This window comes from Panthera leo, chromosome D1, assembly GCF_018350215.1.
Source record: "Panthera leo isolate Ple1 chromosome D1, P.leo_Ple1_pat1.1, whole genome shotgun sequence".
Taxonomy (NCBI): domain Eukaryota; kingdom Metazoa; phylum Chordata; class Mammalia; order Carnivora; family Felidae; genus Panthera; species Panthera leo.
Window position 1 is genome coordinate 41,521,570 of NC_056688.1, and position 27,099 is coordinate 41,548,668.

The 27,099-nt window shown below is 38.6% G+C and overlaps 1 pseudogene; it reads left to right on the forward strand.

The window, feature by feature from the left end:
- Window positions 1-26,072, forward strand: part of LOC122201175 — a 44,014-nt pseudogene extending 17,942 nt beyond the window's left edge.
- The last annotated feature ends 1,027 nt before the right edge of the window (window positions 26,073-27,099 follow it).

Here is a 27,099-nt window from a genome sequence, read left to right on the forward strand (position 1 = left end):
AATAAGTCATTTAAAAAGGAAAGAAATTAAATTGTCATCAGCCTTCTTAAAATCAATAGTTTATGCCAAAAGATAAATTTAAATGAAGGAAAATGAGAGCTTAGAATTTTATATCCTTCCAAACTAACCTTCCCATTTAAAGGCTCCAAAAAATGTACCATGAACACTTAATATTTCAGGAAATAAAGTTATCATAAGATTTCCTGAGGAATCTACTACAGAGCAAATAAAACTGGTGATACTGTGAAAAATTACAGGAGTCTATATATATGTCTGTGTGCATCTTCAGATGGAAATACACACTTCCAATGACAGATTATTGAAAAGTATTGAACCGGAATTGATAAAAACTGTAGTTGAAAGTACTGACGTAGAGGAAAATCACGAGAAAGAAAAACATGTTGAATGACAGTATGAAGATGCAATAGCAAAATCCAGACTCAAGGACACAGTAAAGGTGCATCCTTTGTGCCTTTTACCAAATAAGAGAACAGATAGATACATACAGAAAGACAAAGAGCAAGAGAAAAAGTGTGTGTGTGTGAGAGAGAGAGAGAGAGAGAGAGAGTGCGAGCACTTGGCTGGGGGGTAATCTAGAGATAAAAAGAAATTTAGGAGACATCAAATAACTACAATAAATGAATTTTATTTTCATCTTTAGTTGAACCAACTGTAAAAATTATGAGCCATTGTAGAATATTTGATGGCTTGATATTTGATGTCAGTAAGGAATTATTATTAATATTTCAAGATTGGGTAATTGTATTATATCTATGTTTAAGAAGGAATTCTTTTCTTTTTGAGATACATATGAAATAGTCATGGATAAATTGATATGGGTGATGATGTGATTTGATACGGGGTCTGAGAGCAAATGGTCAAGAAAGAAATCTTGAGACATTTTCAGTGCAAAAAAAGTGGTTTTATTAAAGCATGGGGACAGGACCCCTGGGCAGAAAGAGCTGCCCTGGGATTGTGAGGAGGAACTGATTATATACTTTTAAATTGGGAGGGATAGAGACAAAGGAAGTTTCCAAAAGAATTTTCATATGTTAAACAAGACTTACAGGATCCTGGAGGCCTAGCTATTGTCAAGCTAAGGTTTTTTCCCTCCAGCAAGACATTAGCATTAAGACAGTTGGGAGTTCCTGGTGTCAGTGGGCTGCAAGTTGTAAAGATTTTGTCTACATTTCCTTTTGCCTTTGTTCTCAACATCAACCAATGTCTGCTACCGGATCTGAGTATAGAGTTTGACATAATTAAATCTCTATAATATGCTCGCCCAAAGACCACCATCTTCCTCTTGTACTAGTAGGGTGGATTTCTCATTGGTCTCCCCACTTCTGGTCTTTGTCCCCTAAAGTGTGTCTTCAGTACATTAGCCAGATGATCTTTTAAATATGCCATTCAGATAATAACCCTAGCAAATATTTATGAGGCACAGACTTTGTGTTGGGTACCTTTCTGAGTGCTTTACATAGATTACTCATTTATTGTTAATAGCAACCCCATGGAGTTGGCCCTGTTATCATTCCTGTTTTATAGATAGGAAAATGCAAGTACATAGGTTAATCTCTAGCCAAACAAGAGGAAACAATAGTGAAACTCAAGCATCTTGGTGTCCTTAACTTGTATGCTCTGCTGTTTCAATCACTTCCTCAAACTCCTCAGTTGCTTTCTCTAGTCCCTATAATAAAATCCCACTCCTTCCCATATGGTTGGTTGTACAGCTTGGATTTCGTCCGCCAGCTTGCTAGTACTCAATTCTATCCAAGGGCTTTGGGTTATATCAACAGAGAGGATGGAGCACCTTGTTCTAATTTTCCTGCCCATAGAGAGCATTTTTTTTCTAATTTATCTGCTCTGAGGAGGTCCATTTTCCCAATTTGTACTGAGGTGCCAAATGTGCTCACACAGCCCTGACAAGGTCCTGCAAGGTCTGGCCCTACCTCACTCTTAGCTCTTTAGGTACCTACCAATCTCTCCCTCACTTGTTTTATTTAAGGCACATTAGCTCCTGTCAGTTTCTAGAGTTTACCGAGCTATTTCCCACCACAGGATCTTTGTTCTTTGCCAGAGACATCATGTCCTGATCTTTTTGATGCTGATTTCTTTTCCTTGTTAAATTTTAGCGATATATTCTGTCATTCTTTGACACAGTATTCTGTTTATGTAAAACATAAATCAGATAATTCTCATGCCAAAACCCATTTTGTTCCTATAATAAGGTTGGTCCTTAAATATAAAAACAATGACTCCCATTAATTTCTCCACTGAGTTTAGAAATGAGAAGTCCACATAGGATCAGAGAGACAGAGGTGCAAGCATCACCCTCTGTGGTAATGGTGATTGGAGAACGTGTCTTAGTTGTGAGGCCACAATGGACCCATGATTTCTCCTTGAATTGTACTCATCCTTTAGAAGTGCAGACTTCTTCCTACCCAGGGAAAGCCACCTCCAAATGTCTTCCTGCACGTGTTAGCTGGTCAGCATGTTCTCTGGCTGTGGTTGAGGGGATCTAACAAAGAGAATTGCCTGCAAAGGGTCACCACCTGGCACGTCCACTTCCTGTTCCCAAATCCACCAATCAGGCGAGTCACTCCTACATACTTTTATCTGCAGACAGTTAGGATTGATATTCTCCCTCTATCCCTACAGTAGAAACCGGAAACTCAAACCCTGTTTGAGTTTTCCCCCAGACAAATGCAACACAGTGTTCTTACTCTGCTAGATTGGCTCAAATCAGATTGCTAAATTTTCAGGAACTTTGTAAGCCAGGTCTGAAATTTCTGATAGAATGAAATCATCCATGGAGGTAGTAATTACCTTAGGAAACTTGAAAATTAGCAAGTGCTAAAAATCAGGCATGCAGGCTATTAAACGTGTCGCTGCATATCACCACTGGGGCCCTGCATAATATGGCACCCACCTGCCCACCTCCGTGACCTTTCACCTCTCTCACTCTCCTCACTGAGTCCAGTAATAGGTCTCTCTTATCCCCAAAATGCTGAACTGGTCTTGGCCTTTTATCCTTTGCACTTGCTGGTCCTATCTGGAGTAATCTCCTACGTCTGTACATGGCTTCTTCCCTCTCTTCAGATCCCCAGTGAAACACTACACCCTCAGGGACCATCCACCTTAAAGAAGTCTTTAGTCACTCTCCATCATGCTGCCCTATTTCTGTTTTTTCATAGTATGTTACCATCTAAACTGTTCTCAGTTACTCTTTTTCCATAGGATATGAATTCTATGAGAGTAGGATCTTTATCTACTTTCTCACTGCTATATTTCTAATCCCTAGAACCATGGCTAGCACACACAGTTAATTGAATATATTTATTTAATGACCCTATCTCTATCCTGACTACAAGTTCCCACAGGTGAAAAATGAAGCAGAGACAGGTCCAACTCCAAATTTTGATTAACAACATATTTTTTTTTTTGTTTTCTGAAGCCTTAAATAGTGCATTTCTTTGTTTGTTTATTATTTATTATTTATTTTTGAGAAAAACAGGATGCAAGCAGGGGAGGGTCACAGACAAAGGGAGATTCTCAACCAGGCTCCACACTGTCAGTGCAGAGCCCAACGCGGGGCTCCAACCCATGAACCGTGAGATCATGACCTGAGCCAAAATCAAGAGTTGGACGCTTAGCTGACTGAGCCACCCAGGCACCCCAGTGCAAAAATAGAATACTACCACAGAGTGAACTCTTATTCACAGTGTTTACAGTGTACTTCATACTTTATATTTGGAATTCTCCAAAGAAATTGGTGGTGCGGTTTTTCATAAACTTAGGAATGTTTCTTGAAGTTCCAACTAGGGATGCCAGGGCTAAACACAGAGCTTTCCTTTCAAGGACGTTCTGGGACTTTTTCCTACAATATGTGAAATTTATATTTATATAAATAGAATAGAATGGAATTATACAATAGAATAGAAATTTATATTCCTACAATTTATAGAAATTTTAATTTTAAATCATGCTTTGCTTTGAATTTTTGTTGTTGTTTTCCTAGAAAGCTTTTGGCTAAATAGAATATCCTGGTAAAGTCTGAAATGGGTTGATTAGCTGGAATGGAAAAGTTTCTTATTTTATTTTATTTTTTTAATTTTTTTTTAATTTTTTTTTTAACGTTTATTTATTTTTGAGACAGAGAGAGACAAAGCATGAACAGGGGAGGGTCAGAGAGAGGGAGACACAGAATCTGAAACAGGCTCCAGGCTCTAAGCGGTCAGCACAGAGCCCGACGCGGGGCTCGAACTTACGGACCGCGAGATCATGACCTGAGCCGAAGTCGGCCGCTTAACCGACTGAGCCACCCAGGCGCCCCTCTTATTTTAAAGCTTGGCAATTACTCTGTGAAAGTTGGCATGTGTGTATGTGTGTGCATGTGTTGGGGGGTTATTTTATCTTTTATTGATGTATAATTGACATATAACATTATGCAATTTAAAAAATTATTAACATTTATTTATTTTTGAAAGGCAGGGAGAGATAGAACATGAGTGTTGGGGGGGAGCAGAGAGAAAAGGAGACACAGAATCTGAAGCAGGCTCCAGGCCCTGAGCTGTCAGCACAGAGCCCGACATGGGGCTTGAACCCATGAACCGTGAGATCACAACCTGAGCTGAAGTTGGATGCTGAAGTGACGGAGCCACCCAGATGCCCCATAACATTATGTAGTTTAAAATCTTTTTTTTTTTTTTACATTTATTTATTTATTTTTGAGAGACAGAGACAGAGCACAAGTGGGGGAGGGGCAGAGAGAGAAGGAGACACAGAATCCGAAGCAGGCTCCAGGCTCCGAGCTGTCAGCACAGAGCCTGATGTGAGGCTCGAACTCACCAACCGCAAGATCATGACCTGAGCCAAAGTCAGAAGCTCAACCGACCGAACCACCCAGGTGCCCCGCACATTATGTAGTTTTAAAGTGTACAGTGTGTTTTGATACACTTATCTACTGTGTTACAACATGATTAGCATCTTAATGGTAGCTAACACCTCTATCAAGGCACATAATTATTATTTCTTTTTTGAGAGAAGAGCAATTAAGATCTAGTTTCTTGGTACCTTTGAAATCTATGATACAGTATTATTACCTATAATCACTATGCTGTGCATTAGATCTTCAGGACTATTTATCTAGTAGTTGTAAGTTTGTCCCCTTAAACAAGTTGGCTATTTTCTTAGTCAACCAAGAGCTAATTTCAGATTCAGAAACATTCAGTTCAGGAATCTTGAACTCCTCAGAATCATCCAATTTTCTTGGAATCTCTGTGTGCTCAGTGAAACATCTTAACTTTACAGGAGCCCACATTTGTTCTTAGGCACAAACTTAGGCAGCTAATAACTTTAACAAGCTCACTAAAAATAAAACAACAACAACAAGAAAAAACAAAAAAAAAAACAAACAAAAAAACTTTTTGAAAAAGCTTTTGCCTCAGAGAGTGTGAAACACAGTACAAGTCAAAGCAAGAAGTCAAGATGGAACTGCAGGCTTAAATGCCCTGTTCAGAGATTTCATACGCAGTTCTTCAAAAGGTGAGAGCCGGTGCACTCTTTTCTATGTCAGCCATGTCTCCACCATCAGGGCACCTTTCATCAGGGGCTCTGACCTGAGCCAGACCATGAACTCATGCATGAACTCTTCTGGCCTGAGTTGTTTCTCCACACACACCCCCGCCACTCCTGGCTGTTATACTGAGACCTTTCTCTATGATTCTGTGACCCCAGCCTCCTACCCAGGAGAACATAACATCTTAGTTTATGGGTGTTGGAAACCTGCTGTTTACCTCAACTCAGGGTCGGAAAAGAAGAAATATAGGCATAGATTTTTAACATGGGACCTCTACCTTAATGAGAGAAGGAAACCTTGTGAAGGTGAGAGGTGTGTGATAGGATCATGGGACCTCTGTTCTTACAGCTCTTTGATAGTTTAGGTGACATGAGAGTTGCCCTAAGCAAACGTGAGGTTCTGTTGACAGTTTTCCTTGCTTCACGGTAGACTGCTAGGTTCCCCTCCATGCTAAACAGTAATTGGTAGTAACATTTCCTTCTGGGGTGCTGACCTTTTTTCTCCCCAGCCCTTTTCTCCTTTTCTTATTGGAATGGGACATGACTGCTTTGGTTCTCTGCTCCAAGCTATCTAATAGAATACATCCACTGGGGTAAGTTGCATCCATTATTAATGACAGAAGGAAATCAATGAACTATCTCAAGCAGACTTTTATTTTAAAAAGGAACACAGTCATGACCAATTAAATCTGTGATAGGAATTTCCATTCATGAAATGTCCAGGTTGTAAAAATGGCACTAAGGAGTCTTTATAATGCCTACAAAGCCCATTAGCTTAGACAAGCACCCAAGGGATGAAAGGAAAAGAAACTGATATTTACTTAGAGCATGTAAAGGGATGTTTTTATATATTCCACTCTTGGTTAAGGGTTTCTCTGAAAATAAAATCCATTGGAAGCAAAGTAGGTAAAGTGACACTTTAATGTCTCTATGTATATATTAAAAAAAAAAAATCCTCATTAGTAACATGCAAATCTCAATTTTATAACACTGTGAGCAAAACAGCAACATCAGTGACACCAACACCACCATCTTTCTTCAGTTATTGGCAGATTTGAAAGGACAGACAAGCTGTAATCTACCATCCAGATGAATAATATGGTTATGAGGTAGATAGGCACAGGGAATCCTGAGGCCTATAAATCCCATAATAATGGGGCCAGCAAGAATTCAATACTATTTGAATAGTGACTCTAGGCACAATATTTTCAAAATTTACACCAAAACATATCCATGGACAGACTCAGATGAAAACATAAAACTTAACTCTTACCTAAACAATGAACTCATTCTCAAAATCTGAAAGAAATGTACACTCACTATAAGAACTATGGGTCCAGATTAAAAATTATGATTTGTAAGCATAAAATGAGTCTGCCTGCCTCACAGTATGCAGTAAGACCTTTTGTTCTTTTTCTGTTGTCTGCCTCCTGGATTCTGTGTTCAGGAGCAACTGTATTGATTGGCAGCTGCTCTTTGAGGGAGACAGAGAATTGTTCTCTTCTCTCCAATAGAAGTGTCTCTTTTTATGTTTATTGGCTGGATTGGGATAGTGCTGGGTGGTGGTCCCCATGGTTGTACATTCACCCTAAGAGGTGTGGTTCCTATAATTAAAATATCAAAAGGGAGGCCCAGAGCACTGTTAGCTATGCATCATGGGAATTTTATCTTTCCATCCATTTATTGTGTTCTAAGTAGAAGAGGACTAGACCATTTTAATGCCACAGACCCAAAGTCAACAAAAGCTCATAAGACTGGGAATTTCACTAGTAAACTATGTAAACTGACTTGTAAGACAGCTGACAGTTTGAGTCAGACTGAATGGACAGAAACTCTGAGCTAACCTTTTGTAGAATAGATTATTCTCACCCACCCCCACCCAAGGAAAGATTCTATATGAAAACATTGGAAAACAAGGAAATAGCATTATCATACTGAATGTTCAAAGAAGGAGATCTTTGCAACTTATCTGAAGCAAGAAAAATTTTCCAAAAATGTTTAGTATTCTCAATAGATCATAATATATGACTCCTTTGAAACATGTTCAGAAAATCATAAAAAGGGAACCACTGAGATTAAAAACAGGAAAATGGGTAAGATAATGAGGTTTTATAAGGAAACTAAAAATGTAATAGCAGAAATAAAATTTTCAGTGGAGGTAATGAAGAAGACCGTTACCTTGGAAAACTGAATTAATGATGTAGAAGATGAACTTGAGAAACTTGCACAGAATGCAGAGATGGGGGGAAGAAAAAAAGCCCAATAGTGAGAAGATGTAAAGCAAAGTGTGCAGGATTCAGTTTAAGAATTGTATATTTTCCTGAGGTTATAGTCAGAATAATCAGATGTAAAACAATCAACAAAGATGTGGCTAAAGAAATCTTTCAGAACTGGAAAGAAGCATAAATATGCAAATCTGTAGGCACCCCTTCCAAAGTCAATGTAAAGAAAACATACCTAGGCTTATCTTGTACAGATTTTTGAAATATGTTTACAAAAGGCAAACCAGTATCAAAGAGGAAAAAAAAAAAAAAAAGACAAGTTTGACTCAGATATCTCCTTTGCAAAAGCAAATGTTAAAGAGTGTCTACAGAATTGGGTGAAAGAGGAAAAAAAGAGACTCGATAACTTTATACCAAACAATTTTCCTTTGTTAAGGAGCGATTAAGTCTCAGATTTTCAGGATCTCAAAAATATACCACTCAGTCTTTTCCTCTGCTCAGTGTAGTACTTCCCAGCCAAAGGTGTAAGGATTGCACATTCTAGAGATCTCCTTTCTGCTGTCATCTCCTCTGCTTTCCTGACAGTAGAACATTTATTATTCGTGCTTGGCCCTTGTCACTCAATGCAGATGGAATCTCTTGTTGTTAACATAAAACAACTGATGTATTTGCTCTGTTCCTGTGACTTTGGAGAACTGTTGGGGGACACCCTGCTGTCTTTATCAGGAACTTAGGTGGTATTGCTTGTAGACTGAGTATCCAACTATGGAGCCAGAGAACCTGGGTTAAAATCTTAGCTCTGTTTCCAACCAGACATGCTACCTTGGACAAGTTAGGTAAATTCTCTGTCCCTTAGCTATGCCACTGCATAATGGAGACAATCATTTGACATAGGAATATCCTAAGATTATATATATGTATAAGTTAATATATGCAAAGAAGATAGAATAGTGCTTGGTAGCTGGTAAGCTTTGTGCAAATATTAGTTATTATTTCAGCTGTTGCTAATGATTGATCATATGCTTCCAACAATAATTGACAAAGATATTTATTTATTTATTTACTTATTTAGAGAAAGCGAGAGAGAGAGAGAGAGAGAGAGAGAGCGTGCGCACGCAAGCAGGGGAGGGGCAGAGAGAGATGGAGAGAGAGAATCCCAAGCAGGCTCCACGCTCAGCACAGAGCCCCACACGGGGCATGATCTCATGAATCATGAGATCATGACCTGGGCCAAAATCAACAGTCAGATGCTAATTGACTGAGCCACCCAGGAGCCCCTCAATTTTTTATTTACATACAATTCAGTCTAGAATCTATGATTTATAATGTCTTATCTGTTCTTTAAAATCTGCACATATAGCATAAATTTAATTTTGCAAAAAATAATTAGTCATTTCTGGGTGTTAGTACAGTTGTTATATTTCTTACCCTTAATTTTTATGTAAATATTTCATAACAATAAAATCATGTGGGTTTAAAGAATAATGTAAAGAACACACCTATACTTCTGACTTATTTAGGCAATAGAATATTCTTAGTATACTTGAAATTCCTTGTGTACTTATCCTTTTTATTTCTCTGCTCCCATTCCTAAAGGATCCATTGTTTTGAACTTTATATTTATAATGCTCTAACCTTTTGTGGGGTGGGGGGGGCTCAACCCATTAAATATATTTACTAGCTTAAATGTTTGTGAAATTAATATTAATGACATCATATGGCACATAACCTTCTGCAAGTTGCTATTTTCATTCTGTATTTTTTTTTATGATATCCACATACATGAGACTACCAGAGGGCATTTATTTTCACTGCTAAATAATCTTACATTATATAAATGGAATCCAATATTATTCATCTCTCTTGTTTCTAGTTGCTTCTGGTTATATGCTAACACAAATGAATATACTATGAACATTCTTGTAACTATTCCAGGGTGCAAATCTTCAAATTTTCCCAGAGCAGTAATTTTCATTGCTGACTCAGACCTAACCTCAGAGTTTCTGATTTATTTAGTAGGAGGATTGCTGGCCTGGAATCAGGATTTCATGCATCTTCGGGTTAGGGGGTCCAATTTCTTAGGTTAGAATCCTAACTCATTTACTTATTAGCTATGAGAATTTGTGAAAAGAGATATTTAATCTTTATGTGCTTCAGTTTCCTCATTGGAAAAATTGGGGGTGAAAACGAACACATCTCATTGGGTTAACAGAGTTTATGTAAAAAGAGAGTCGTCCTCAGCACTCAATAAATCTTAGCTCTTATTAGAAATTCACTCTTTAGCTCTTCAGTTGTGCTAAAAAATAATTGCTTCTAGAGGCACCTGGGTAGCTTAGTCAGTTGAGTGTCCAGCTTTTGATTTCAACTCAGGTCATGCTCTCGAAGTTTGTGAGCACTGTGTCCAGCTCTGCGCTAACAGTGTGGAGCCTGCTTGAGATTCTCTCTCGTTCCCTCTATCTCTGCCTTTCCCCTACTTGTGCTATCTTTCTCTGAAAATAAATAAACAAACATGAAAAAAATTTTAAGACATTGCTCCCAAATGTTTTTTCAAGGCATGACTTACATATGATAAAACAAATAGATGGATAAGTATTGACAATTATAAACATCCATGTAAGCACCACCATAATTTAAATACAGAAAGGATAGCCCCCAGAAAGTTCCTTCATACTCTTCCAATCATGCTTCCCCAAAGTGATAGAATATTTTGCCTGTATTTGAAATTCCTCTGAATGGAATTATATAATGTGCACACTTTTGTGTCTGGCTTTGTCACCAGACAAAGCTCACCTCGAAACCAGAGCTAGGTTAAATGGATTTCTTTGCCATCTATTTTATTGAGTGGATGGGAGAGTGGATGGGGTAGAATTTTTTCTAGTCATTCTTCCAGTGAGGGTATAATTTTTCATAGATCCAAGCTTTGTGTGTGGTTCTCTGTTACAGTTTCCCACCTTATATGGATCAAAGTCCTTTTCTTTTGAATTTACTTTGGTATTATATCCCAATACTCTGAAGTCCTGGCCACCAGTCTTAATACATTCTGACAACTCTACCTACAAGACCCTGATTCGTTTTTGATGTCTGAGAGCTTCTCTTCTTTTCTTTTAAAGCAATGGTTCATTTAAAAGGAAATGTGTCATATTTTATCCATAATTTTAAGTGTTCTGATAGAGTATATTACTGGGAAGTGTTTGCTAGGAATACAGTTTGTATTGATATTAAACAAAGGGTGAGCAAGTGGAGTATATACCAATTCCGTGGTTGAGGCTATTCCTCAGAGGTGCTATTTCTAGGTATTTCCAACCTGTCACGGTCTAGGGCAGACACGCCATCGGTAGTTTCAGAGAAAGTCTCCAGGAACAGAGATACATATACTGTCAACTGCAAGTCATCAGGACAGTCAGAATGATAGTGCCTGAGGGGTAATGCTAAGAACTGACAGCATCTACACAGCTTCAAGGCTTTCCATGTTCTGGCCCCTCCCTGTTTCCCTTTGTATAATGAGTCTTGTATTATGCACTTGAAAGAATTTCTAGAGGATTACATTTTTTTTTTTCAAAATGTTTAAACGCTAAGCATAGTTCCTGGTGTGTTTCAGATGGTCAAAAAAAGTTGTTTTTTCCCCTTACTTCTCCGTTCAATTGCTCTGCCTTCTACACCCCCATATCCACCCCCATATATTTATTGGAAACCATAACTCTTCTTAACTATCAATTTTTATTTTACATATGTAGAAAATGTATATTTTTACATATATAGTTTTTAACTTTGTAATTTCCTATAGGTTTTATCTCCACCTGTATATTGATATCAGAGCTTATGTTTTTTTTCTTTGTAATTTCCACAGCACCTAGCACACTGTCTTACATACAATTGCCTTTACAGATTGTTTTTAAGTTTATTTATTTTGATAGAGAGTGCACACATGTGCTGTGAACATGTGTGCAAGCAGGGGAGAGGCAGAGAGAGAGAGAGAGGGAGAGAGAGAATCCCAAGCAGGCTCCATGCTCTCAGTGCAGAGCCTGAGGTGGGGCTTGAACTCATGAACCATGAGATTATGACCTGTGCCAAAACCAAGTCAGATGCTTAACTGACTGAACCACACAGGTACCCTGCATTTAAAGATTGTTTAATAAATATTCTGGGGTTGACTTGTGAATGTACGATGTGCCTGACTTAAGGACTCATGAATTTACATAAGTTTTGAAAAACCAGGTATCTTGTTCAAATTCAAAACAGAAAAATAAACAAATATAAAACCTGACAGTAAAAAAGTCAGTTCAGGCACCACCCCCTGACTTCCACTCCAAATCAGCTTTTTAATTTTGTTCAGGTGGGCAAAGAGTTTTTCTTAAAAGTTGCTTTTTACCTTGAAATAATTTCTAAACATTCTGATTTTAAATGCCAAATTTGAAATCCCATATACATTAGAACTTAAAGAACAGATAGTTTAGTGGGAGATTCTGTGCACTGTGTAGTTAAACCTTCAGTCCTGCAATGGGTGTGGGTCGTGTGCTTACTACAAACTGTTGCTAAGTGGAGTAGGAGAAGAGGGAAGTACCAGACAGTCACTGCTTCTGAGAGACTCTGTGTGCTTGAGGAGGTAAATACTAAGTGTGGGGTCACCACACAGAGCTGGGATTGGCTATATGACTCTCCTAGCTGTGTGACCAAGAGCACATAATTTGACTTCTGTGTTATGACCCCATCCTACTTTCTCAATTTATTAAAACTCATACATAATGCCTTTATTCTTTAAAAAAATGCTTTTTTAATGTTTATATATTTTTGAGAGAGACAGACAGAGCTGAGCAGGGGAGGGGCAGAGAGAGAGGGAGACACAGAATCGGAAGCAGGCTCCAGGCTCTGAGCTGTCAGCACAGAGTCAGACCTGGGGCTCAAACTTACAAACCGTGAGATTATGACCTGAGCTGGAGTAGGACACTTAACCAACTGAGCCACCCAGGTGCCTCCCTGTCTATAATCTCTTGCGTTTATTTTGTAATGTCAGAATCATCTGTTCACCTGAGTAAATGGTAACAAAACGCTGATGGGGGCCAGGACGTGCTACCCTGAAATATGGCACTTGGACTTATTAAATATCTTAAGCTGAAGGAATATTTTAAAGGTTTTACTTACCTTAATTTTTTAAGATTTTTTAAATGTTTATTTATTTTAAAGAGACAGAGTGTGAGTGGGGGAGGGGCAGAGAGAGAAGGGGACAGAGGATCTGAAGCAGTCTCTGAGCTGACAGCAGAGAGCTTGATGCAAGGCTCGATCAAACTCATGAACCATGAGATCATGACATAAGCCAAAGTCAGATGTTCAACCAACTGAGCCACCCAGGTGCCCCCATAATGCCTTTATTCAAGTCTCACATGACTTGTGTATAAAATGGGGATAATAACTACTACAAATGATTTCTGATCATGCACTCAATTAACTTTTTAAACATATCCATCACATAATAATTTCTCATTAAACAATAGCTTTTAAAAACCAACTGTTTATTAAATAAGCTGTAAAAAATATGGCAATGTGGGCTTTGGTGCAGTAATGGATGCTATTTGGATGTGGATGTATGTTGGTTTTTGTGAATGAGTCCTCTGGAAGCAAGAAAAGATAAGATTCCTCTAATCATCAGATAAAACTACTTGCAGTGAATGACAGTTTACAATAGTTATTGATTTGATGCAGTCTCAAGACTAGAAAGGATGAGAATTGGTGAGGTTTTGAGGACTAATGATAATACTAATAACAATAATATGCTATGGGCCTTTGCAAAATGAATTCTCCAAGAAAATATCTTCTTTTTCCCATGCCCTTATTTTTCTAACCTGGATGGGTAAAATTCCAAATCCTTCAGCTACCTTTAACAGTTCCTTCATGGATGCATGTGGCTATTTCCTCACTTCATCTGATTTCTGCCAATATTTGAAGTGGTGTTTTCCTCTGAGGAAGATAAATAAAACTAAATCCATTAAAGTCTGCTCAGGAATCACCTTTCTTCATAGAGAGTTCATCTTTCTTTAAAATGAACCATCTGACTGTGCCTGGCTATACTTAAATCTTGGGCTTTGTCAAGATTTAATGTTGCATAGGTATTTATCACATATAAACAGTTGATACTTTTTCCTTAATAGATCATGGGGCATGGAATTCTAAGCCTGGAAAGGACATTAAAAATGATTTATACATCATACCTATATTTTTACATTGCTACATCTATACATATTTAAAGTTTTATATACATATTAGTTCTACTTAATATGGATTTTAGCTTAGATTAACATTCCAGATAGCCATAGGTTTTTATTGCTATACCTCAATGAACAATTACAACTTCGAAGAAAGAAATTATAAGCAAACTTCCAGTTATAAAAAAAAAGATAATACTTAGTAATGCTGAGATTACACTGAAATAAACCATTAATGTATTGCTGATGAGAATCTGAATTGAGGCACCTTTTCTGGATATTAATATGTCAACTGTATCAAGCATTTTAATTATACTTAGTATTGATCTAATATTATGTCTAGGAGGTTACTTTAGGAGTATGTTCAGAGATGATTACAGAGAGTAGCATATAGGGAATTTATTATAGTAAAATATAGAATGATGAAAGTTCATTAAAATCCTAAATGTCTAATAAAAGGAAAATGATTAAATGAATCAGCCATATGATACAATAATGCAATGGTGAAAAAGCTCATAGCTTTCAAAAGATATATAACAATGAGGGGATAAATGAAAAAAGTATTAACATTTTTAGAGCCATGATATGACCCTGACTTTGTTGTATGTATGTGTATGAATGCACATGCATTTGTCTATTTAAACAAGATCTTAAAATGGGAGGGGCACCTGGCTGGCTGAGTCTGGTAGAGCATGTAACTCTTGATCTTAGGTTTGTGAGTTTAAGCCCTATCTTGGGTATAAAGCTCACTTAAAAAAAAAAAAAAATCTTCAGATGGGATTATCTCTCTCCCTCTATTTAGCTCAGTCATCAAAAAGGCAATAATCAGGGGCCCTTGGGTGGCTCAGTCAGTTGGGCATCCGACTTCAGCTTAGGTCATGATCTCAGGGTTCGTGGGTTCAAGCCCCGCATCGTTGGGCTCTCTGCTGACAGCTCAGAGCCTGGTGCCTGCTTCAGATTTGGTGTCTCCCTCTCTCTGCCCTTCCCCTCTCACACTCTGTCTCTCTGTCTCTCGAAAAATGCATAAATAAACATTAAAAGAAATTAAATAAAAGGAAATAATCAAATCATACAGGATAAACATCTCAGTATTCAAAAGTAAGTTTCCACTCCATCTATATAGGAGTGAAAAAGTCAATATTATGATTCCCAGCAGCATAGACAATGGTTGAGATTAAAGAGACTGAGAGGAAATTTATTTGGAGAAATTGCTAGAGTATATCAGCATTTCCCCTTCCTTTCTAAAACCTTCTCTGAAACCCTGTGAGGCTGAGGTCGGGGCAAGGGTGCTGCCTCCTCACCTCAAGGGACCTGAGAGGAATTTTGGGGAAACCAATCAACAATATCCTTCCAATTGCTCAAGCCAAAAAGACCTTGAGATTAAATTTGACTCCACTTTCCCTTGTATGTCCTGTATGCAGTCCATCGGGAAATATAGATGTCAATATATTCAAAACATATCCAGGATATGATCATGCCTCCCCATCCCAACTGCCTCCCTAGGGCACGTCATCATTTCTCACCTGCGGTATTGCAAGTCTGAGTTCTCTGACTCCACGCTTGCCCACGCTTGTTGTTGTGTTTTGCAACAACACAAAAGCCAGTTCATTTCTATTAAAACCTGTCAGAATATGTCATTGTTCTGCTCAAAATTCTCATGGCTTCCAACTTAGAGCAGAAGCCAGAAATCTCCACAAAGACCTGTGGAGCCCTAAATGTTCTCTCCCTTGTTTGCCTCATTGATTCTGTCCCCTGCTCCTCCCTTGCTCACTCTAGTACTTTAGCTATTTGGTTCTCTTAGCTTGTAGAAGTGTCCTTCCACAATGGGTCTGTCATTCACTGCTTCCTCTGCCTCAAGGCTCTTACCTCCTTTTTCTCTGTGGCTCCCTCCCTCCCCTCCTTAGTGTTTGCTTAGACATCTCCTTCACAGTGAAATTTCCCCAGACACTATGTTTAAAATTATAAACTCTAGACTCAGCTTGGCTCTATACTATTTTTTCTTACAACACTAATCACACACTGTGTGGTCCACTTCCTGGAGGGTGACCATGTGTCCTGGTCTACCTGAGATGGAATGAGTTTATGCCTGACATCACAACGTAATTATGAAGAGCATTCTCTTTCACTGCCATTCTTATATCCACTTTCAAAAATGTCCTGGTTTCATTAATCTATTTATAAAAACAAATATGTCTTGTTCATGGGTCAAGAACTACAGTTCTCAAATGGCAAATGGGCAGTAAACACATGTTGAGTGAATAAGTGAAATAATTAATGAGCTCAGTATTTTCCCCATGAAGTTTGGACGTGCATAAGGGACTGGTGTTTGACCTTTATCTGTGAAACTCAGAGGCAGTTGGCTGTGGCTGGACCTCTCTCTGGCAGTGAAGAGAAGAGAAATGACATCCCAGAGCCAGCTGCCCTTCATCTGAGGACCTGACCCAGGTTCCTGGGTCTCACAGATCAGGGCTGGGTGACAAGGGAAGGGGCTAGCCAGGGATCAATGTTTGATTAATAATCAAATAGCAGACATTTAAAATTAATGACATAAGGCAATTCTTGGCACTAGAAGGATCCTGGAAAGTGTTTAAAATTTATGACTGCAAGGACTATAGAATTAGTCTGAGATTTCATCCAGGGGTAAGCCAAGAACTAGCCTATTGAGGAGATTTCAAAGAATAATGAGGGAAAAGAAGAAAGGTGTTTGATGCTTGTACCCTTGTTTATAACTGTTCATAGGTAATATTTAAAAGTATAAGCTAAGGAGTAGGACAGATCTGATTTTTGAAAATTTATTTATTTATTTTGAGAGAGAGAGAGAGAGAGTGTGAGCAGGGGAGGGGCAGAGAGAGAGAGGGGGACTAAGAATCCCAAGCAGGCTCCAGGCTGTACTGCACACAGAGTTCGACGTGGGGCTCAAACCCATGAAACCATAAATCATGACCTGAGCTGAAATCAAGAGCTGGACACTTAACTCACTGAGACAACCAGGCACTCCCGACAGATCTGATTTTCAATGCTATTTCTATACCTTAATTATTATGGAAATTTGGTCAAGTTGCTTGTCCTCCTTAATCTTCAAATTACAAACACATTTATGAGGCAGTATTTTTCACATATGAACTTTATTCAACAAGTCTCTATGAATATATATAATTATATATATTTATATATATAACATATATGAGTATATATTTTATATATCACATTAACTTTGTTAAATAGGAAATTTTTGAGAAACACTATAAAAATTAAATTCTCGTTTTAGGAAAAAATAGACTAATTAAAAATATTTTGGTCCACTTTGGCACTCTGTTAGTATGCACTTAGTACTCTGATAGTTCAGAAGACCTGTGCCCTATCTTTAATGGCCTATATCCTTGAGAAGTCAACAGGGACACATACTAAACTTTACAACTATTTGTTGGATACAAATTAATTTTCCATTAAAGGGCTAATGGTGTGCCAAGGAGAACTGGTGTTTTCTGTACCATGATTGTGAAATTCTCATCATTAACCTCCTTTTAAAAATCAAATACTGGAGAGATTCATACTCTTTCTATGAGGAATATCCTTAAATATGTGTTGTCATATTCAGACAAATTTTAAACTTAGTGATTCTGTTCTCTCATTCTATCTAACAAAGCTTGGAGTAAAAGTAGTTATCCTGATGACTGAAGCAAAATAAAACAAAAACACCCATTTCTGCTTCCAGTTATCTTCAGTTTACTGGTAAAGGTGATTTTGGTAGGCTGGCATAATTGCTTGGGCCTTTTTGGTGCGTGTATGCATCCAAAAAGTAAAAATAAACAGAACTTTTCAATGTCCAGAATTAGTCTATTTTGGAGATGAAAAGATTTTTCGGGGGGTGGGGGTGGAGGGGAAAGTGTCTTTTCAAGCAGGCATACTACTTTTCTAGGGGTGGACAGTGTCTCTCTGGCAGCTATAATTTCTCTACTAGACAGCGGTATGTTGTGCCTGGAAGCTGGTGTTCTCCTTTGCATGCTTTCTCTAAAAGTTGCAATTCCTTCTAAAGGCTACCATTTTTGGAAAACATCCTTCTGGCCTTTCGTATTCTGCTGGAGGCAGGGCCACCTAACCGGGATCTGGTTTGATGCCTATTTGCATGCTGGTTAGATTGTGAATTACAGGAGCCCTCCTACCGGCCCTCTTCCCTGATGCTCTAGTTCCCCTCTGGGTCCACTGCCACACCCCATCCTTTTGTCCTCGCCTCTTAGCTCCTTGCTGAGTTAGACAGCAGGTGATAGCCAAATAGCCAAGGCTGATTAGCTGAAAGCATCCTGAAGCTATACTTAAATTTTTCTACCCAAATTCCCCAAGAGGGAAATTTGAAAATTTGTGGGGGAAAAATGTATGTATGATCCTGAGCACCTTGAAATATGATGTCTGGCAAGCTATTAATTTGTTGTAATTGCTGAGATGGATATTTGGTAAGAATCATTTGGTAAGAATTTCCTGGCTGAAATTTCTGTAGGCACGTTCCATGTTATAGACCTCAAGGACCTAGGTCAATCATCTGTCTTTGTTTAGAAGCAGATTCCAAATGGTTTTTCTAGGAGGTTCTCCTATTTTCCTTGGGCACTTCCTCAGACCACTTTTGGTCAAGCTTCCTAGTCTTCATTCCTTTTCAGAGATTCACGATGAACACGAGAGCACCTGAAAAGCTGTAGTAAAGCAATTGGATTAACTTTATTTACTCTCTTTTCTCAGATTTTTCACTGGACAAACTTTGCATGTCACATTTACTAACATCCAGTAGATAAAATTAGTATTCTGAGGAATGCTTGGAGAAATGATGCTCTGAATGCAATACACATTTTTCTTTATGAAACTTCTGGAGAGCTGCCTCAGAGAACAAACCTCATGGTGTTGACGCTCTGTAGAATTTTGTTTTAAGGGAACTTACTTTGACATTATGCAGTTAGCCTATGAGGGACGGTAAACAGAAGAGATAAAAAAAAAAAATTAGGCTTAGAGATGTTAAGTAACATGTCCCAACCCAGTTTTCTAGGACTGCAAATCACAGTTATTAGCACAGACTCAACAGCTGAACATCACATACATTTATTCTCTTACAGTTTCTATGGGTCAAAAGTTAGGGCATGACTTATTGGAGCCTCTATGTCAGATTCTCACTAGGCTGGAATCAAAGTGTTGACTATAGTGCTGTGTAGTATGATCATTCATTTCCTTATGGGTAGGTGGACTAAAGGACTGAATTTCTTCCCAGCTGTCAGCTGGAGTCCACTCTCAATTCTTTGCCAAATGAGCCCTCTGAACATGACTCCTTGCGTCCTCAAAACTAAGAAGGAAGATGTATTCTCCTAGTAAGATGGGTTGCAATCATATGAAATATTATAACAGAAGTGATGTACTATTACCTTTATTATATTATATGGATTAGGAAGCAAGCCACAGTTCCCTCCTGCACTTAAAGGGAGGGGATTTACACAAGTTGTGGTTACCGGGAATTAGACATCATAGGGTCTGTCACACCAATGTGTCATTTACCATCACACCATCAGACTACAGAATAAATAGGGAAACATTACCTCCACATTTATTTCTCTGACCTTACTGAGGTTCCAAAAACTCCCACAGGTCCTGTTTACCCAGGATCTCAACGTTGGCCCCTTTTCATTTGGACCTCATGTTCTGAATATACATGTCCCCCTACTATATCTCCTACTTCCCAATAAAAACTTCTCTGATATTTGTCTTCTTCTAAGGTCCCCCTTCTTGCACTAAGTTGACTAATGGAATATGCCCCAACAAAACAAGTATAAGTGCAACCCTACTGTATAACATATTTGCATGGTATGCATATTGTTTTCATTCAAAAGAATAGCTCTGGAGATAAGATTTTCAACCAACATGGCATCTCTGCTAATTTACAGAACCATATTTATTATGGCATGTGTAAGAAGCTTGTACATTTTCTGACTCATTCCCCTTCTGTACCCCGGCATGCTTCCTTTATCTTTGTCCTCTATAATTTTGGGCCAAAAGAGTTAAAGATTGAAATAAAATAGACATCTTAGCCAGTACTTCTTTCTGAACCCCTGGTGCTCTCTTTGTATCAGTGAGACAGGCAAGTCAAGCCAGCAATTGAAATTGCTAAGTGTTTCTCTCAAATGCCTTTGGTCACACACTTTTGGTTATTTCCTTCTGTGAGCCGTACCTCAGTCCAGGCCTCACAGAACACAATTAGAACTGGGTTCTGACAGCAACAAGAAGTCATAGAATATGTGGACAATGACATATGGACCCCTGAAATGTAGCCCTGCAAGTCCAAAATGCAGTCAACCAGAAATCTTTACTGTAATTTTGTAAAAGTTAAATTCCATAAGTAAATGAAATGCTTAGAAAAAAATAAAATAAAACAGGAAAGCTTGAGAAAGATTAAACAATGAGTTGAATAGTATTCAAGCATCTCTGAAGTTTAGGAATAGAGGAAGTCAATGTGTTTTCCAATAAATAAAATATAAGTCAATCTCGCAGAGAACACTTTGAATAGCCTTGCTTTTTGGCTAAGAAAGAATGTGTAACATTGTAAACATTGTGCTTATTGAATTTTAAACTCCATACATTTCATAAAAGGTGGCTCTTCCCTCATCCTCTCGAAGGGAATAGAAATGGTTTATATTATAAACGCATTCCTGCATTCAAATACATTTCTGAAGAGAGAAAGAGCTGGGCTGTGGCAATTTTCTTCTGTGATACAGTGTTACTTTGCTTATTGTGAACTTTCAAAAATCTTTACACATTGTATCTTTTGAATTCCATCTGCAAAAGGGGAAATGTTTACTTTGAATAGAAATTCCATTAACCATAATCTGTTCTCATTCTACCTTTCCAAACTCATCTGCTTCTATTTCATACTACCCACCCTTCATTTTAGATACATCCAAGTGTCATCTGTTTTGTGAACCTGTCTTGACTTTTCTGCAACACCTATCTCATTCCTAGCACGGTGCATGGCACACGGAAAAATCTAAATAATATATGGAATGCCTCAGGGTCATTGTGTCTTTTGGATTGCCTTGCTGCACTTGTCTTTTCTGTATTAAACCTTATCAGTAGGCAAAGGCTGGACTCAAATGCCTTTTTCTCCTTGAAGCTGACCTCCCACTTGGGATAAATTACTCTCTCTTCCATGCCCCACAGCTTATATCTTGATTATAGCAAGCATTTAATTTCCATTTTGTGTTGAGGGAGCCTTCAATCAGAGTTTGGAGAACTACTCTGGAAATTATGATGAACTAGCAAGTGTTCGAAGTCAACCAGGGTTTGTTTCATATTTTAGTCTTCTAGCATTAAGCCTTGTATCAGCTCTCTAGGATCCTCTATTTCATTATTTATCAGGGTGATAATCTGTGTTCTCTTTTATCTTAAAACATTTTACCTTCAGGGGTGCCTGGGTGGCTCAGTTGGTTGAGCGTCTGACTGGCTCAGGTCATGATCTCACGGTTTGTAGGTTCAAGCCCCCCGTCGGGCTCTGTGCTGACAGCTCAGAGCCTGGAGCCTGCTTCGAATTCTGTGTCTCCCTCTCTCTCTGCCCCCCGCACCCCCCCCCCCCCCCCGCCCTGTTCATGTTCTGTCTCTCTCTGTCTCTCAAAAGTGAATAAAGATTTTAAAAAAAATTTTAAATAAAAAACATTTTACCTTCATCTTTCCCCCATCGATAAGTTGGGGTTTTTGTGGATTTGCCATTCATTTGAGCTGCTCATATTGGACATGGGAGTGAACCTCTTATATCCTAGGAGCAAAAACAGAGAATAAATGCTTTTCCATTTGCAAACGCTGCCATGTTCATGAGCAGCAGCATGTAGAACACCGACAGTTCACATGAAAAATTAGGTATCCTATTAACCTCCAAGTCAGAACAAGAGTCCCTCCTTGGAGTGCTTGTGTGAGAAGTGGTAGAGTGTAGTTAGAAGTACAGATTTGTAGACAGATTTCCTGGGTCTGGATCCCAGATCTATTATTAACTGGGTGTGATGATTTTATGCTGTGTCAACTCAGACAAATTGGAATGAGATTTTATGTACTTCCGTTTTTGAATATTTCTGGAATAGGGTTGGCCACAGAGAAATTTATGCCCCTCTCCGGGTTTGGTAGGCATCGTGACATCATTAAAATCTCTTAGGCATCTGGGACCTAGTACAGTCTGTGATTACTCAGAATCTCTAGGAGCCAAAGCTACAAAAAGATGTGGCTATTTTGGAAATAAATGCTACTGAAAGACCTTTTATCTTAACCAAGTACATAATGTCTGTTTCTTCCACCATATTCCATAGTACTTAAGGTCAACATATTCTCACAATTATTCTTTATCTTGTATCATTTATATTGCTCAGAATAGTGCTTTTCACATAAAGCAGTTCCATTGAAAGTGGTTGAATTAAAACAGAATGATATTGCTGCAATATTTTTAATAGTGTATCAATTATGAAAGTTTAAGCTTCCTTATGAAAGAAGTAGGAAAGACAATTTTTCTTTCACAAGACATCTAGAATTTGCAGACCAGGGTAGAGATGCCTTCTTTATTGCTACGTCTTCATTCTTTCTATGCTGTTTTCTTTGTCACAATCATGTCACCATTGAAAGATGGCTGTTCTATCTCTAGTTTGCCATTCATGTTCCAGAAAGCAACCTCACAAAGAGAAAAGTAAAAAAAAAATCCTCTGGGGTTTTCTGCTTTTCTGCAGAAAAGTGAATTTCTACTTTTATCTCATTTGCTTGAACTGTGACACTGTGGGAAGGGAAAAATAAGTTTTCTTCTATCTTTCTAGGTTCTTGGAGGAGATCACATGAAAGAAAATACCTGGAAAAACTGAGTAACTCACCCAAATGGCCCAAGCCACCACCTTGAAGAATAGTTCCAACTAAAGCCAAAAGAAGATGTTAGAAATGGTGGAGTGGAGGTTACAGAAGGTGAACAAGAAAAGCAGAGTAAACAAGGGTAAGGTTGTTTTGCACATTTAAGTCGTTGCTTTCTCCATTGATAGCAGTTTCTAGAAATTTAGACTCATCCCTCCCTAGAGAGTACAGAGAGGGGGACATCCTTACAAATGGAGATTTCCTTTGTAAATGTAAATGATTCTTACAAAAGGGTAATTTCCTTTTTTTTTAATGTTTATTTATTTTTGAGAGAGGGAGAGCAAGCACCAGTGGGGGAGGTGCAGAGAGAGAGAGAGAGACAGAGAGAGAGAGACAGAGACAGAGAGGATTTGAAGCAGAAGCCATGCTGACAGCTGGAACTCAGGAACCTTGAATCATGACCTGAGCTGGAAGTCAGCTGCTTAAATGATTTAGCTACCCAGGTGTCCTAAAACGATAATTTCTACTCAGTTTTGAGAGATTTTCCTCTGTCTGCAATATTTAAAAAATAATCAACTTAAAATAATCTTTATGCCAAAGGGGCATAGTTTGGGATGGTATTCAGCTCCCTTTTAACACCCACCCATCATTAGTTGAAAAACAGGCCAAGAAGTGTAGTTTTTTTTGTTTTGTTTTTGTTTTTGTTTTGTTTTGTTTTACCTTGACACATCACCATCTTGAACAAAATTGAGATTTTGTTATTAAGGCAGAAGGAGAAAGTGGATGTTGGTAGGCAAATGCAAATTTCTTCATGAGTAAGAAAGACTCCAGCCAAATGAAGCATAAAGTGAAGTGGTTTTTCCCTGAGCTCTCTGAAAGAAACTAAAATTTTCTCTCTGAACATCTCAGGTAATTCTTTGAGAATACCTATGCTGGAGGAAACTTGGTCCAGAGTGAAGTAGGTTCACAATGAAGGGGAGCAGAATTTGTCACCCTGAAATATACTTGTTTGGCATAAACATTATTTTAGGCTGATTATTTGTAAGAGACAGCAAACACAGGAGAAGCTCTGAAAACTGAGTAGGAGTTACCCTTTTGTAAGATACATTTGCATATATAAAGGATGTTCCCATTTGTAGGGTGTCTCCCTCTCTGTACCTGGAAGAAGACTACCAAATCTCTAGAAATCTTATCAGTGGAGAAGAGAGCAACTTAAATCTGCACAACAACTTTTCCCTAGTTTATTGCACCTTTCCTGATAACCTCCCATAATGGGACTTCCAGCCCCCCTCCCCTGCCACCATCTTTTGTCTTTAGCTGGAGGCAGTATTTAAAGTGATGGCTTGGGCCATTTTGGAGAGCTTCTCAATTTCCCTGGGTCTCTCTTATGTATACAGAAATATACCCATGATTAAACTTCTGTTTTTCTCTTGTTAATCTGTCTTTTATTACAGGAGGTCTCTCAGCCAAGAACCTAGAAAGGTAAAGGGACATTTTTTGTTTCCTCTCTTATAGCAACAAATCTGTAACAACTGAGTGGAGCTCAGTGAACTAGAACTCTGGCTCTAGTAACCTAAAAAGGAATGAAGGAGACCATAATCATTGTTCAGTAATAAGTCTGATAATGGGAGCCATTGAAATAATTTGTAGCCTTATCCTGGATATTTGTTTTGTTAGTGAGTAAAAGAGAATATCTGTGTTTCCTAAACTGGGGGTGGGTAGGGGTGGGCATGAGTGTAGTGTTTGTAACTGAATTAAAAAACACCCAATCTTCCCTGCTGTGTGTATTCACTTCTGACACTTCTGGTTATCAAATGGGTGGGATTTTCCCCCAGTAAGCAATTCTCTGCGATACCATCTGGGTGTCCTAAAATTTAACTCAATTCTGACACTGTCTACTGGAGATGGCATCAGATCCCACAGGTTAAGGGTTCAGTCCCTCAAGACTGCCCCCCTCCTCTTCCCCCTCTGGTGACGAGCATCCATCCAGGTGCCATCCAGGAAGCCATCCAGAGTCTCTTCCTGAGGACAAAAGATGTTTCTGTTACCCCAGAAATTCCAGCAGATTTAAGAGCTCAGGGTCAAAAACCAGGGTCTAAGACCAAATGTTAGAACAAAAGGTGCCCCTGGTACTCTTAATCACTTAGGAAATTATAAGGGTTTTAGGAGCTTTGTGCCAGGAACTGCAGAGACAAACAGATGCACATTCTATTATCTCACAGTAACATTCAGTGTCAGGGTGGAATTTTATATTAACCTGATTAAGGACTCGGTGTCTAGTTTTAATGTTGCGCTAGAAGTCAGTTCTCTCTCCCCTGAAGTGGCAAGTGTTTGCATAGGTTTGGATATGATGATTATTAAGCTCTTGCCTCTCGGCTGGAAGCTTACCTTTCTATACCTGCTTTGTGATACTGGGACCTTGTAGATCACATGTCTCCGAGGCCAGCTTGCCTCCAACCAGGCTGCACTGGTGGGAATACAGCAAGGAGATTGGAAGACAAGATGCAGAAGAATGGACTTCTTTTTTGTTGATTCCTGTTCCTGTCCACATCACTCCATCATCTTCCACTCTGGCTTGTACCTGTGGACTCCAGGAGCAGCAGTTGGATCCAATTTTCAGGTCACCCTCCTACACACACACAGTCAAAACACCTTAAACAAATCATCTCATAGATACAGCAGCCAGGCAGCACCCCCTCCTCAGAAGATTGAGTCCTGGCTTAGGGGAGGGGTACACCCAAGAATATCCAAACCAACTGTGAGGTTTTTCCTTCTCAGAGATCTGAGTCCCAGTTCAACGGAACTTCTTCAGGTTTCTAAATCCTAGTAGCCTCTGCTGTTTTTTTTTTTTTTTCACTAGCTCTAGCAGCTTCCTCTGGTTACTATTTCCATGTTATCTCAATGTTTCTTTTTTGCCCTTCAATGCTTATTTAAACGATTCCCTATATTATGATTTTGTTGTTAATTAAAGTAGCTGCTTTGGTCCCTGTTCTCCTAACTGAACACTCATTGATAGAATGAATAAAACTAAAATAAGTTTCAATGCTACATGCTATGCTTAGTAAAAATGATGGGGAAAAAAAAGAATGAGCACAACCAAAGAGAAGAGTAAAGTCCCGTTGTTTCTTAACATGCCAGGCAGGATGAGGTACATGCTGATAACAGAGAAGAGGGAGATGGATTTGTTCGGGTAGCTTTGGTTCCCAGAGAATGTGGGCGCTTCCTTGTGTAGTCAGGAAAGGACGCATGCTTCCTGGAGCGCTTCAGCAGGGACACTATAAACAGCATGGACTCTGTGTTTACCCTGTTGCCTCAGACTCTTCCTGAAAAGATGTCTATTAGGTTGTTTCTATTAATAGGGCAAGCCGGGTGTATATATATGGAAGGGCTGGGCTATTGAGGCACAAAAAATAGTTTAAAGCCTATCACATTTGTATACTTCAAACATACCAGTAGATTCTAAAGTCAAATTTCGGCGCTCTGATTTTATCGTACCAACCAAATTATAAACTGTACTAATTTAGGGAGCATTTTGGTGCCCAGAGAAAGTCTCATACAAAGTGGGGTCACCAAGCCCCCAGCTGGGATTGTATCAGAAATTCCCACCAAGACTGATGCTGTCTGGTTTATCTTTGTAAATTGCTAGAACCCTCTCCCCATTTAAGGTAATGCATTTGCCATGTGTATTGAAAGGGGGATTTGTAATTTTTAATATTATAATGAAACAGAGTTCAAAAACGTTAAAAATAGGCAATGAGAATAAATTTTATTTTCAGTAGAGGGAAAAGGTAAATATCTGTCAGAAAATTTTTCTTCTTGTGTTTTATTGAGTGAGAACAGTTATGAAATTGAGTAAAAGAGAAATTAGTAGCCTATTAAAACTTGGAAAATATTTTTCTTAAACTTGAAACACGGCCAAGAAACTTGAGGTTATAGGGAGACTATACACCTTGATCTGTTATTTCTCTAAGGGGAAACTGAAATGATTATACCTAAATCTGTATCTGTATCACCTGTAACTATCTTTATATTTCTCTGTGAGAACAAAGAGAAGATAGAAAACAGGGTAAATAAAATACCCACAAATTTTTGGAAGATAAAAAACAAAAGGAAGATTGAAGGCAGCGTGATGAAGTTGAAAACTGCACTATGTGGAGTAAAATGTGTAGACAAGTAGAACACATGGGTAAGGGTGAGGATGAGGCACAAGATGGAAACAAACATGGGCCCTGGGGTAAAGTCACAACACTGAACAGGAT